Source organism: Triplophysa dalaica, chromosome 14, assembly GCF_015846415.1.
Source record: "Triplophysa dalaica isolate WHDGS20190420 chromosome 14, ASM1584641v1, whole genome shotgun sequence".
Classification (NCBI taxonomy): domain Eukaryota; kingdom Metazoa; phylum Chordata; class Actinopteri; order Cypriniformes; family Nemacheilidae; genus Triplophysa; species Triplophysa dalaica.
Genome location: NC_079555.1, coordinates 9741939 through 9754497, shown reverse-complemented (window position 1 = coordinate 9754497; position 12559 = coordinate 9741939). Strand labels below are relative to the sequence as shown.

At 37.8% G+C, this 12559-nt stretch overlaps 1 protein-coding gene across 1 annotated transcript in view; it reads right to left on the bottom strand.

Moving 5' to 3' along the window:
• Positions 1-12559, bottom strand: part of rgma (repulsive guidance molecule BMP co-receptor a) — an 85444-nt gene extending 72885 nt beyond the window's left edge. Inside the window, exons 1-2 of the mRNA XM_056766148.1 lie at positions 12533-12559; positions 11289-11391 (exon numbers count right to left, since the gene is read on the bottom strand). The gene's annotated coding sequence lies outside the window, so the exon portion shown is untranslated. The remainder of the gene's footprint in view (positions 1-11288; positions 11392-12532) is intronic.

Below are 12559 nucleotides of genomic sequence, written 5' to 3'. Positions count from 1 at the left end.
GGGATGAATATCCCTGGATTGCTATTGGAAATAATCCTATGCATTGCTAATGCTTTCAGTAGATGTTCATGTGGTTGACATCTGCTTACAGCATAACTTGAGTTCAATAACCGTCTCTGAGTTTCTTTGGCGTACCTATAAGTCATTTTAAGTATTGATGCTGATGTCAAATTTCAAGGGAATACATCGATCCGGAGCAATGATGTATTAGTACAGTACTCAATTGTTCTGTTTTGTTAGCAGACACAATGGTTACAACAGACTCATTCCTCCGTTTATTGTGCAATCAGCCGGATAATAAGGAATTGTACATTTATGACATGGATGGACCTTCAAAGCTCAATACACATGACAGTTTTCAGAAGGGACAGAGTGTGAGTGGATGGTGATGTGCAGCTGTCCTGTGTTGACAGTATTACCAGCACATTACTGCAGCCTCCCCTCTGGCTAGATCAGGTGTCTTCTGCTCAGGATGTGGTGAGACAATTCATCCTGAGATTGATTCACTTCCTATTGAATTGCTCTCCAAACCTGAAGCGTAATTTAAGCTTTCCTTGTGAGTCATACTGCTTTGCTTTGCTTTGTTTTACTTGAAACGATGAGGTTATATTTTCATGTTGTCTTTTTTTCGCACGGTGGCTAACATTATCTGTGGATATAGTTTTTCTATGGTGACAAATCTGTTTCTATGGAAGATATTACAACAACGATGATTTTTAATGGGATAGTTCACCCAAAAATGAAAATTCTTTCCTCATTTACTCACCCTCCTTTTATTTCCAACCTGCTTAACTTTTTAACATTTGCAGATCACAAAAGAGGATATGTGAAGAATGAATAAATGGGCGAGTAAATGATGACAGAAATTAAACTTTTGGATGAAGTTTCCCTTTAAACGTCTGCATCATCACTGGAAGAGAAAAGACCAGTAAAAAGTAATGTGGAATAAATGTGCTGTTCTTTAGTCATCCGCATGGACATTTTTTAAAGGGACAGTTCACCCCCCAAAAAATTCAGTCATTGTTTACTCACCTTCATGTTGTTCCAAATCTGTATACTTTTCAAAATATCTTCTTTGTTTTCAGGAAATTTATAAAGCAATTTTTCCCACCAGGCAAGTCAATAGTGGCCAACAACTGTTTGGCTACAAACATTCTTCTAAATATCTTTCTCTGTGTTCATCAGAACAAATACACTTATACAGATTTGGTGATAAGTAAATGATGACATAATGTTCGTTTTTGGGTCAACTGTCCCTTTAACCGTGTTGGCAATTGTTCGAATCAGTATAAATTTCAGCAAATAAGATGGTTTAGCTAATGAGTGTAATCTCCTTAAGACTATAAATTATCAGAATGTGTTGTGTTTATTTGAGATGAAGGCATTTAGAGGAACGGCAAATAATGCGTCTAGTCTCCGAGCGTCTCTCAGTCGATGAACATCGCCCGAGGCTGTCGTCTTAACTCACGGCCATCCTAGATTACCACTGGGAGATATCTGCTTCAGCACCTTGAAAACACTCGAAGTCAAACAACAAAATCAATGCAGCATTGTGCAAAAATAAGACATTAATATTAAAGATCATCAGTGCTGGCATCTCTGTCATTGAGGCTGAATTACTTTAAGGATTGAAGAAGTGAAATTGCTGTAGAAAAAGAATCAACACAGCATTTTCCCTGCTTAAAGGCGTAAATATATTCATGTGCTAATCAAAGAAGAAAGGAAAGTGTTTTAGGAGAACATTTCTTTTCTCTTGTTCTCATCCTTGTTGTTTTTAAAGTCTAATCATATTATTGAAGCAAGTCCTAGATGAGCAAGCCTTTGATATTTCCCCTGTAATCAGTTAGATTGATGTTGTATTAACATTTTTAAATGTTGGCCTTTTAAACGTTTGAATACTTGATTAAATAAAAACTAATTTGTCTTGTTCTTCACATGCACACAATCTCCTCAACGTTTGAAGGTCTGTCATGCAAAACTGGAATGTAGTTCAGTTTGCATATTTAAATGTATTTTAACATGGGATAAACAAGCCACTTTTGTCCTTGATGATGAAAAAAATCGATCCTGAACCAGTCCAATGTTACATCGTCATGCTTTTCATTTCCTTATTTCAGAGTTCTTTATTCTTCTATGGCCAAATCTCACCTCCATGCCGGACTAAATTCCAAAATGCAATACAAAGAAAGAAAATGGTAACCCAGGTAACAACACTCTTCAAAGGCAATGCATTTTTCAAAAACCTCTCATCTTCATTCAGAGAGGACTGGAGGGGGTGTGAGCGTGCATTGCTCTTTGATCTATCTGGATTTTTTGCCTTTGATAACTGTCTTACAAGCACACAGAGAAACCATGACACTTTCATCAAATTAGCCCGTATACACTGGACTTTAACCTCACCTCTGCATTCCACAAAATGAATCATAACTATAAATCACAGAACAATGTGGAAAAAACAATAGTAGTCAAAAGTGCCCCAGAACTGTTTGCATTCTTCAAAATGTCTTCTGTAATGTAATTTTCCTACAATGACAGTCAAAGGGTGTTGAGATCTGTTTGGTTATAAGCATTTATCCAAATATCTTTCTCTGTGTTTATCAGAACAAATAATTGCATACACATTTGGAACAACTTGAAGGTGAGTAAATGAAGACAGAATTAACATTTTGGGGTGAAGTATCACTTTATGAGACCATTCCAGTTGTGCCTTAATCTGCATTTCTCCTGGTATTGTGGCAGTTCTAGTCCAGTGTCAAAAACAAACCTCAGGAATGAAAAAGTGTAAGAGACTGAGAGAATGCAAAGATGCATGAAAGTAAAAAATATCTTCTTCCATCATATCTACATTTTTTAATTGGTTCTAAAACCACATGTAAAAAGATCAGTATTGTGTTTTTGGAAAAGGGGTATGGTCAAGTCTGACGTACGCTCCCCTAAATATCACTTACAACACCTTCAATTATGTGCTTTCTTCAATAAAAATGCTTTTTAAATATAAATATTATGCAGTTTCCTATACATGTGGGTAAAATATGGACAAACCCAACTGATGGTTTAAATAAACCTAGAAAAATGTCCATATTTGACCAAACCATGGGTTGACACAACCCATCATAGAATAATTTAAACCCAAGTATACTATAGGCAGTATGCAAAGGTGTCCAACTCAATTGTCACTGGTGCTTTTACTGATATTTATAAAAGCACATGGAAAAAACACCAATTCCACACTGTATTTTAATTCCTCTGGGATGCTTTATGTTATCTTAACTGCTCAGTGAATGTTCTCCTGAAATGAGCAAGCAAATGAGAAAACTGGTGAAGGGGGTTTTAATTGCAACCAAAGCACTTTGTGATAATTATGGCACAACAAGTCAATCAGAGGAAAACAAACATGCCTCAAGGTTTGTTCGCAGGATCAACAGCAGGGCTTGGGGTTGGGCTGGGGCCTCTTGCCCCCAGAGATGAAGTCTAATTAAACAGACTTTGTGGTTATGGTTGGGGGGAGCAAACATTAGCGGCAGCAGGCAGATTTGCAGAGGATGAGGGGGGAGAATGTTGCCTTCTGTGGCACTGGGAAACGGGGGATCTGGCCACACTGGTGTGCACAATTTGCAGCAATTTCCTGCTGCTGTTTGTACAAAGCTTGGGGCTGTGTTTAAAGAGTTAGGCTGGAAAAGCAATCCGGACTCCCTCCCGGGCAAAATCGCTTTGCTCTACACCGTACCAGTATAGTCGTTTAATTAAATTGCTCCAATTAAATGCATTAGTGACCTACTGTAATTGATAAATGTTCCTACTTGATAGAGACAGTGTAGCATTGTAGCACTGAAGGATTTACAGGCTAGTTTGTGAACACGTCGCACAGAAACCACTCTAATCAATAATAAGCTTATGACAGTGATGGACTGCCGGAATCTCCAGAGAAACAGGAGACACAAGCGTTCATCGCTCACGGTGCCCTTGCGCCAAGGTCATCTACTTTTTTCACAGTGACTGGAAACGAATAGATAGAAGGACACTTTTTTTAATTCTGTGTTTTCTCAATAACCTTGAGCTGAGAGTGATGGTGCTGTGACTTCTAGACATCTGTAAGCCCAGTGATAATGTGAAAAGTTTGGTGACTTCATGTAGATTTGGAAAATTTAACTTACAAGAGATACAATGTTTATATTTGATGTATTTTTTAGGTCCCTGGGAATTGAACCTATGACCTTTTTGTAACTGCAAAACAACAAGTGCTTTCCTGTAGAGCTCAAGAAACTTGTGGAGTTCTGAAACCTGACATATAAATGCCTTTATTCAGATATACGTTTTGCTCATTCTAAAGAGCAATGTTTTGTTTACATTAGTAACTGGTTCTGCAATGCAATCAAAATACATTGTCAGTATTTATATTAAACTGCAGGTTTTTCTCCAATCTCCAGTCTTAAAAACAAGGCTTTCCAACAGAAATCATATTATGGGATAAATATATGGCATGGGTTTGACACTTGACCCTCAATGAAAACAATACTAGCATAAAGGAAGTTTAACTCACCATGGTGCTATAGCTCTGAAATGTAGGGCTACTTCCTTTTATTGCCCATAAAAATAAATTGCCTCTCTATCTAATATTTTAGCGAATGGGTCAACCAGACTTCTGAATTCTGCAGTTAAAACGTCTTCAAATCTCATTTTGCTGCATCTAAAATAGTTGAGAATATGATTTTCTGGACACATCAGAGATGTGCAGAAAGCATTTACTCATAAGAAAGCAAATTCTCACAGCCCAAGGATCCAGCTTTACTATTACTTCATAGCGATTCACACCACACTCACATCATCATTTATTATTCACCATCACCAACCAATGTAATTTCGGACCACAATTACAGTAATTGTTGCTGTGAGTTTGTCTATTTCACCATTAGAACGCAAAACTCATTTGTATTCAGGCCATGGAGGATTTTCTAATGTTTCCCTTAAATTGGTAACATATGCTAGAAATGCTCCGTTTGTAGACATGATACATTATTCTGCCAAACCTCTTAGCATAGTTCTTTTTGCATGGGGAAGGGCACGGCTAATAACCAAAACTGCTTTTTAACAAGCTCTCCATTTCCAGCTCTGTTTCCTCAGCACAAATCTCTTACAAAGTCCTTTAAGAACTAGACCTCTTTCACTAAAACAATTAGAAAACAAATCTAGCTTGGTTTCGGAAGTATTGCAAGCACTTTCAATAAAGCTGCAGTGTCACTTGGATCAGGCTGATCACTGATGTCCTGAGATAAAATGTGTTGTAATCCAATCAAAACAGTTACCTCTTAATCCAAAATATTTAATAAAAAATAAGTTCTGTAAATACAAAATTTTATGAGTGAAGCCCAAAACAGCCAGTGATGTTCCTACATCGACTGTATTTCCTGCACTGCTGACCTCTCACAAGTCAGAAAATCAGTTTTTCAGCTGGCCCTCTGCCTTCCTCCCACCCATCACCCCACACCTCAGCAGACTTTGAATCTTAACCCAATGAGCCTCATCAGAAAGCAGAGGCGGCCACACACAAAGGTCGACCCCAGAATTCTCCTATCACACTTTTTTTATTAAAGCTTTAATTCAAAAATTTTTACTCCAAGTTACAGACAGCAGGGATTTTCACCAAACCCCAAAGCTAGAACATAAGACATTATGTTCAAAAACAAAAACAACGCCTATATATGCATTCATTCTGTCAGACACCAGCTCTTACATTCTTCAGAGTTGTGTCACATGACCACAATCTATTGCGTTTCCATAGGCTACACTTTACTTTAAATTGCTGCTGTAGTCCTGGAAAGGGGATCTGAAAGAGATATTTGATAGAAAATGAGAGAATCTGTGCGTGCGTGCGTGTGTTTGTGCGTGTGAGAGAAGGCTTTATTGAAGTTTAGACTGCCTCATCGTTCCCTCACCGTCTGCACACTATCTTCTCTTATTGCTCCCAATCATATTTTACAGAGCCGTAGTCCTCTCTGGATTGACCATGATTGTCCAAATAATGATACTGAGGGCTTAAACAACCATACAGCTCCTTTTCTCCGTTGCTCTACAAAATTGCCTGATAAAAAAACATATTTCACGCAGGCCATATACGATCAACTAAGTCATCTTCCTGTTATGGCGTGTGAAAGAAAATAAAAAAACAGCTTGAAAGGAGAAAATACTCCAAAAATAAATACTGCTTTCTCTCCTATTGGGAAGGCCAGGATGTAATCAAAACGACATTAATCACATTGATAAGGATGATGCAATTAAACACTAACACATTTTCTTAAGAGTGCCTTGTGTTAACAATTCACAATATTGTGTTGGAGAAAAGAGAAGTTGATGTCTATTAATATTTTATGAAGACTTGATTTTCTTCCATTTGGCAGTTGCTATATTCATTTAGTTGTAAATATTACTGCCAGCTTTATATTTTTATATTGTTACTTGTTATCTAAATTGTTAAAAGATTTCGAAGAACTACGGCAACTGACAGAGGACAAACATGTCATGACATTGGACGGTGTCCAACAAAGTTTAGCTTCAACCCTAATCAAACACACCTGAACAGCTAATCAAGGTCTCACAAAGCAGACTAGAAACTTCCAAACAGGTGTGTTGAGCGAAGTTGGAGCTAAACTCTTTAGGACTGTGGCCCTCCATGACCGACATTGGACACCCCTGATTTAGGGCTACTGTAGAAACAACTTGGCGAATTCCATGTAAGGGGACCCACAGTGTATGTAGATAGAAATAGCTCATTCTAAGGTAATAAAAACATAACGCTTCATTGTGTAAGGTCTTTATACACCTCTGAACACATAGTACAATATATAGAATTTCTATCAATAAGTCTAAATTTAATAAATTCTGTCGATATATAGCATTTCTCTAAAAACAAATATGTTTAAACAGCTTTTCACGGTCAAACAATCACAAATGGTTGTCCAGTAGAGAACTAGATTAGAAATATAAAAAGCCACAAAACCGCACCTTTCACTACATATTTATTTGAAGTGTATTTGAGTATTTGAGGAATATATAATATATACTGCCTTTTGTCAACATTAACTTACAATTTCGTCTTTGTTATTCTTATACTCTATACAAAATATAAATAAAGAAATGTTTAAGTTAAACCAAACAAATCAATCTGAGTGTGTGTTTTTAAATTCCTTTCCGATTTCATTTTGTTTGATAAAGTTCATCCAGTGGGCCAAAAATCACGGTCGTACTGGTGCATGTCAAGATAAATCTGCTCAGCGGGTGGTGGAGCTCTGGATGACGCCCCAGAACCGCATGCCACAGGGATTTCAACCCTTCCAAGAATGCGCACACGCTGTCTTGGGGTGCAGTTGCTGAGACAAACCCTCAAATGGAGCGACCCATCCCGAGTGCCAAATAACAGGGGATTTATACCTCTGTAGCTCATCACCCGCTCAAAGCCCAGACACACAGACTCAGGGATTCAGAGTTTACCGGGCTGCCACGAGACAGCGGCTTGCATTCATTTGGAAGATTTGCACATGCATGGACTAAAGTCGCAAAGATGAGCGAGAACAATACCTGACAGTAAGCCCTGAAGCTACCCTGAGAAGACCTGTAATTAGATTAGAAGTATTCCATGACTTTCTGATATATTTGGAATGGAAGGATCAAAAAGGCATGCCATTTGTCAGATTCATGCCTCTGCTGTTGTCTAACCAGGGAGTTGTGGGGAGGCTGTTGGAGTGCGACTGAATTCATTGTTTATTGGAATTATAATGGTGACTGGACTGGATTTGTCAGGTGCAAACTGAGCTTCAGAGCATCAGACGGCACATCCAGAGTGAACCCACACCGTCAAATGCATATTTTACTAAAAGCATCTCAATGCATGTTTCAATCTGACTGCAGTTTGCAGTTCGTTCCCACTCAGGAAGATTTAGTTTTATTTGTATGCAATATTCATAAATGTCTCCATCTAAATTCTGATATAACTCTGAAATATGCATGCCAGTTTTTTGAATGCACTCTTAAGTAAGCACTTTAAATCTAAAACCCCTTACAGATTTAATTTAACTATGATGTTTACATGGTAACTGATGATTCTAAAACTTATAAATATCTGTCAGGCAACTGGCAGCTTAAATAAGTGCAAATATTTTCATAACCCACAGTGTCAGTGCTCTATTTTTACCTGTCCCACACACACACACACACACACAATCGATCTTTGACTGCCGTTGAGATGATCTGTGTCTTGGGTCATTCAATATGGTCTGATCTATTACCTATCAAAGGCCATCCAGCCATTCCTACACAGGCGGTATTAAATACAAACCCAAACTTCATTGATCTCCTCTCACAAGGCCCATGAAAACAATGAGTGTGAGGAGTAATGTTTCACAGAAGTATTGTTTGGGGTAGATATCTTTGTAAAGGTGCCAATGTAGCCTTTAAATAAAAACACAGTTCAGATAAGCGCATGAAAAAAGCTTTTTGAGTATGATAGTGTACAGCACATTGTACTTTATCTTTTGGCCCTGCAGAGATATCATTGTTCTTAAGATCTCAAGATTATTTTGCACCATGGCCCAGTGTTGTGCTTGGGTTCTCACAGGGTTTCTCACTTTATTTTTTCCTATGAACAATTTACTGTAGCAAGATTAAGAATTTAAATGAAATGTTTTGTTATTATAGGAATATTACAATAAAAACTCTGATCCAATTCATAAAAATAATGACAGTTTAGGGAACAAAACGGAAACAGATGAAAAACGAATCAAAACTTTTTATAAAAACAATGAATGCAACTAGTGTAAATTAAAATGATAGTTCACCCAAAATGTAAGATCTTTCATCACAATTGACCCTTCGCATGAAGTTTGCATTTACATTTACATTTAGTCATTTAGCAGACGCTTTTATCCAAAGCGACTTACAAAGAGTTTAGGAGCAATAAGCGATAGTTCATACAGGAGCCATAATACATTAGGTGCCAATACAAAGTTAATTTGATTGACAGGTAACCGGACCAATCATAACGCCAATATTATGCACCCCACGTTGCTATTCGCCATTTTGTCCGAAAGTCAAACAATAGATTTTAACCGGCTGCGTATTATGTGGTTTTAAATAGCCCTTCGCACTTATTGCTTGTCGTGACATTGTACAAACACGATCCCAGTAAAAAGTAATGTCACAGTGGAATCTTATTTGTAATAACGTACAAAAATATATACTTTTTAAAACAGACCCATAAAAGCAGACTTGCATTGGTTTTGTGTCCATATGGAAGTAAATGTTTTACCAACATTCCTCAAAATAACTTCTGTGTTCTGCAGACGAAAGAAAATAATACAGGTTTGAAATGACAAGAGGGTGAGTAAATGATGGAGAAAATAAAACTTAACCACATAAGTGCACAAAATACTAAACACATTTGATTTGTGCCGAAAAAAATCCTTACTTCAATTTACGATTTATTTGATGCTACTAAACAGCCATGAAAGAGCCCGTCTAAAACATAATATACTGTAAGAGAAATAAAACTCAGCCTCTCATACCACTACCAAAAGAACCCAACTCCTCTTTGTCTGCCTCTCTAGCTCACAGTGGCGATAAATTTGTGGCAGGCTGACTGTTAACACAGCAGGCAGGTAGACTTACACTGAGTTACTGCCTTCACCCAGCTCTCTTCCACTACGCCATGAAAGTTGATGATGCTGAGCAATTTCAGCTCTGACAGAGTTACTGTTGAAATGTCGCCAGCAGAAAGGCAATACATTTAGCAGCATGCATTACAGGTGCATTTTCATTTGAAAGGCAACTACTCTCCGCTGTAAAATATCTTTCCACAAAGACAGCTCCTCTACTGGAGGGCTGGTGATTTGTTGTGGCAAGCTACTTGCCAGGAAGTGTTTTCTGAGCTGTTGATAACTACGGTAAATATGTAAGCGAATTCCCCCACCCATTCCTATTTGTTCCATCTGAACAGTGATTCAAACGCGTCTGCTACTCGTACAATTCAAACGTGTCATTGCGTGCATGGAATGCGCTAGTAAAAACAGAACCCAGTTGAAATCAAACTCTTAAGGCTGTACAGCATAATTTTGGCTAATTACTTTCTTTGGATGGAAGGAGAAACTATAAATGTTCTTTCGACCTGCTACTTTTCCAGAAGAAGAGACAAAAAAGACAAATTGTGTATTAATGACCATGGAAAATCCGCAGGCTAGTAGTTTCTTTCAGTTTGAGAAAGGAATGTTTCTTGCTACAGGCAAAACAAATCTTTTCAACAACTGTATTAAAAGTTACCACCCACATCTAGATCATATTCCCTTCGTACTGTGTCTTCAAGGTATTCCGCACTTAAAAATCTTCACTCACTTCATCTTTAAAGGTGCCCATCTGATAGTAAATATGTAAAAAACCACATATCTATATTGCTATCTCCAGGCAACCAGTTGAGCGTAAACCAATCTCGCACATGGCGCTTGTGATTGAAATCTGTATTTTCTATTACCTCTATGTAAACAGATGGCAGATAAGGAATGCCAGAAGCTTTGAAAATTCAGATTCCTGGTACCTTCCCGTAGAATGAAGTATGGAGAGAGGTTCTCCGCGGTGGTGTGGGACTGATTACCCCCAATCTGTCTCGCTACTGCAGAGCTTCCCCATAGGCTGCCATGACAGCTTGCCAGAGAGGCCAAAATGAAATTTTTTCAAGCAGAGAATTTCCAGCTTGGTGAGATACCGACTTATGCTAATTGACGAATGACGTGCGTCTGATGATCTTTATGAAAGCTAATTGAGATGCAAATAAGACGATGAGCCTTTAACCTTGAAGCACACCTCATAATCGTGAAGCATGCGAAGGTATACTGAACACATATTCTTTCTTATTAAAACACGCATGCAATACAGGCTTTTCAACCAACACCCAAATCTCAAAACATCCAGAAATAAAGTGCAAACCTATAATCAATCATCATTCATTGTTTAATGAACACGCTATATTCTCTCATTCTTGAGTCTTTATTTATTCTCAACATGGTTGCCGATGATTAGACCTTTCCCCGGGACACCCCGCGACATGTCAATACCCAAGGTAGACATTTCATAAATCATTTAATTAGGATTCCATTAGTGAATTAATCTACCGGCTGCATGCCGTGATAAGACAGTTCAGTAGAGGGTGTCCAGAGAATTTAGTCAGTCTGTATGTCTATCTATATCTAAAATGGCTTGTCTGTCACAGCCCTGCGGGGTTTGAAATGCTGTTTCAAAAAATGACTTACCTTATGAATGTTCACCTTACGCTGTAGTGACAGCAGGCAGATTGGTCTCCTTTGCATGCTGCCAAAGCGATGCGACACGTCACAGCATTCATATCTCTAGAAGCTGGAAAGGCATGAAATCAAGGTCAGACTAACATTAGACTATTTGTTTACACACAGATTCTTCATTTCAGCAGTATGTGATGGGGTGAAAAGTGGAATCAGCACTGGAGTTGTTTCAATCTAAAGACATGTGAACAGTTTAATCACAAAATGTAATTACAAAATGTTGATTGAGTGATTATGAGATATGTCTTTTAATTAAGATTTATGGACATGTTATGGTTTTAACTATGATTTGTTGGGAGGACTTTTATTTTGGTAACATCTGGTTTGGGAGACTTAAAGCAGAGAGAAATGGGAAACTGAGAATAGTTCAATTAAGCAGAAGCTGTACACTGTACACTGCAATGGTGTTTGAAAGTTCTGTTCTACCGTATTTGAAATTATACTTTCATAAGTTTACAATGCAATGTACAGCTTCTGCTAAATTTAACTATTTTCCCAGTTTCCCATTTCTCTCTGCTTTAAGTCTCCCCAACCGGAAACTGCTTAGGGTTCTTCTATTGAAACGCGGAAGTAACGCAATCATGGCGGGTTAGGAGGCAGAGATCAAATTTAATTCAAATTCACATCGTTTTGGAGATTATTATTGAGTTTTGTCCATGAAATAGCATTTTAAACAAGTGTGCGACTCTTTATCTTATTTAGTGAGTTACTTTTACTTAGTGCACGTTTAAGTGGAGAAAGATAATACTAGAAAAATGAAGACAATGTTTGTTCTGTGACAGTGACAATACATAAATATTAATAATATTTCAATAATAAATATTTGTAGATCTGAGGGACGTTCCTTGTCTTTCACAGTAATGCATGTGATAAATTGCTTTATTAGTTTCACTTCCGCGTGGTTATGTTTCGAGCATGCGCATTGCGCAGTACACGTATCATTTAAATTTAATTCAATTATTGCAGTCTGCAGCTTTGTACACTTAGAATAATAATGTGCTAATCAAATAATCTTATTATTATACATGTTACACACCCAATATCGTTAACTGCTAAAACAGTTATGACGCCACGTCTAAGGCGTGTCACAAATGTTGTGTGAGATTGACAATTAAGCAATATACTACCGCGTGTATTTTTTTAAGGAAGCCGCGAAACACTCCCAAAGAACGAACAAAAACGCTAACGTTACTTACCGCGAGGCGTGGACCAAGCGGGGGGAG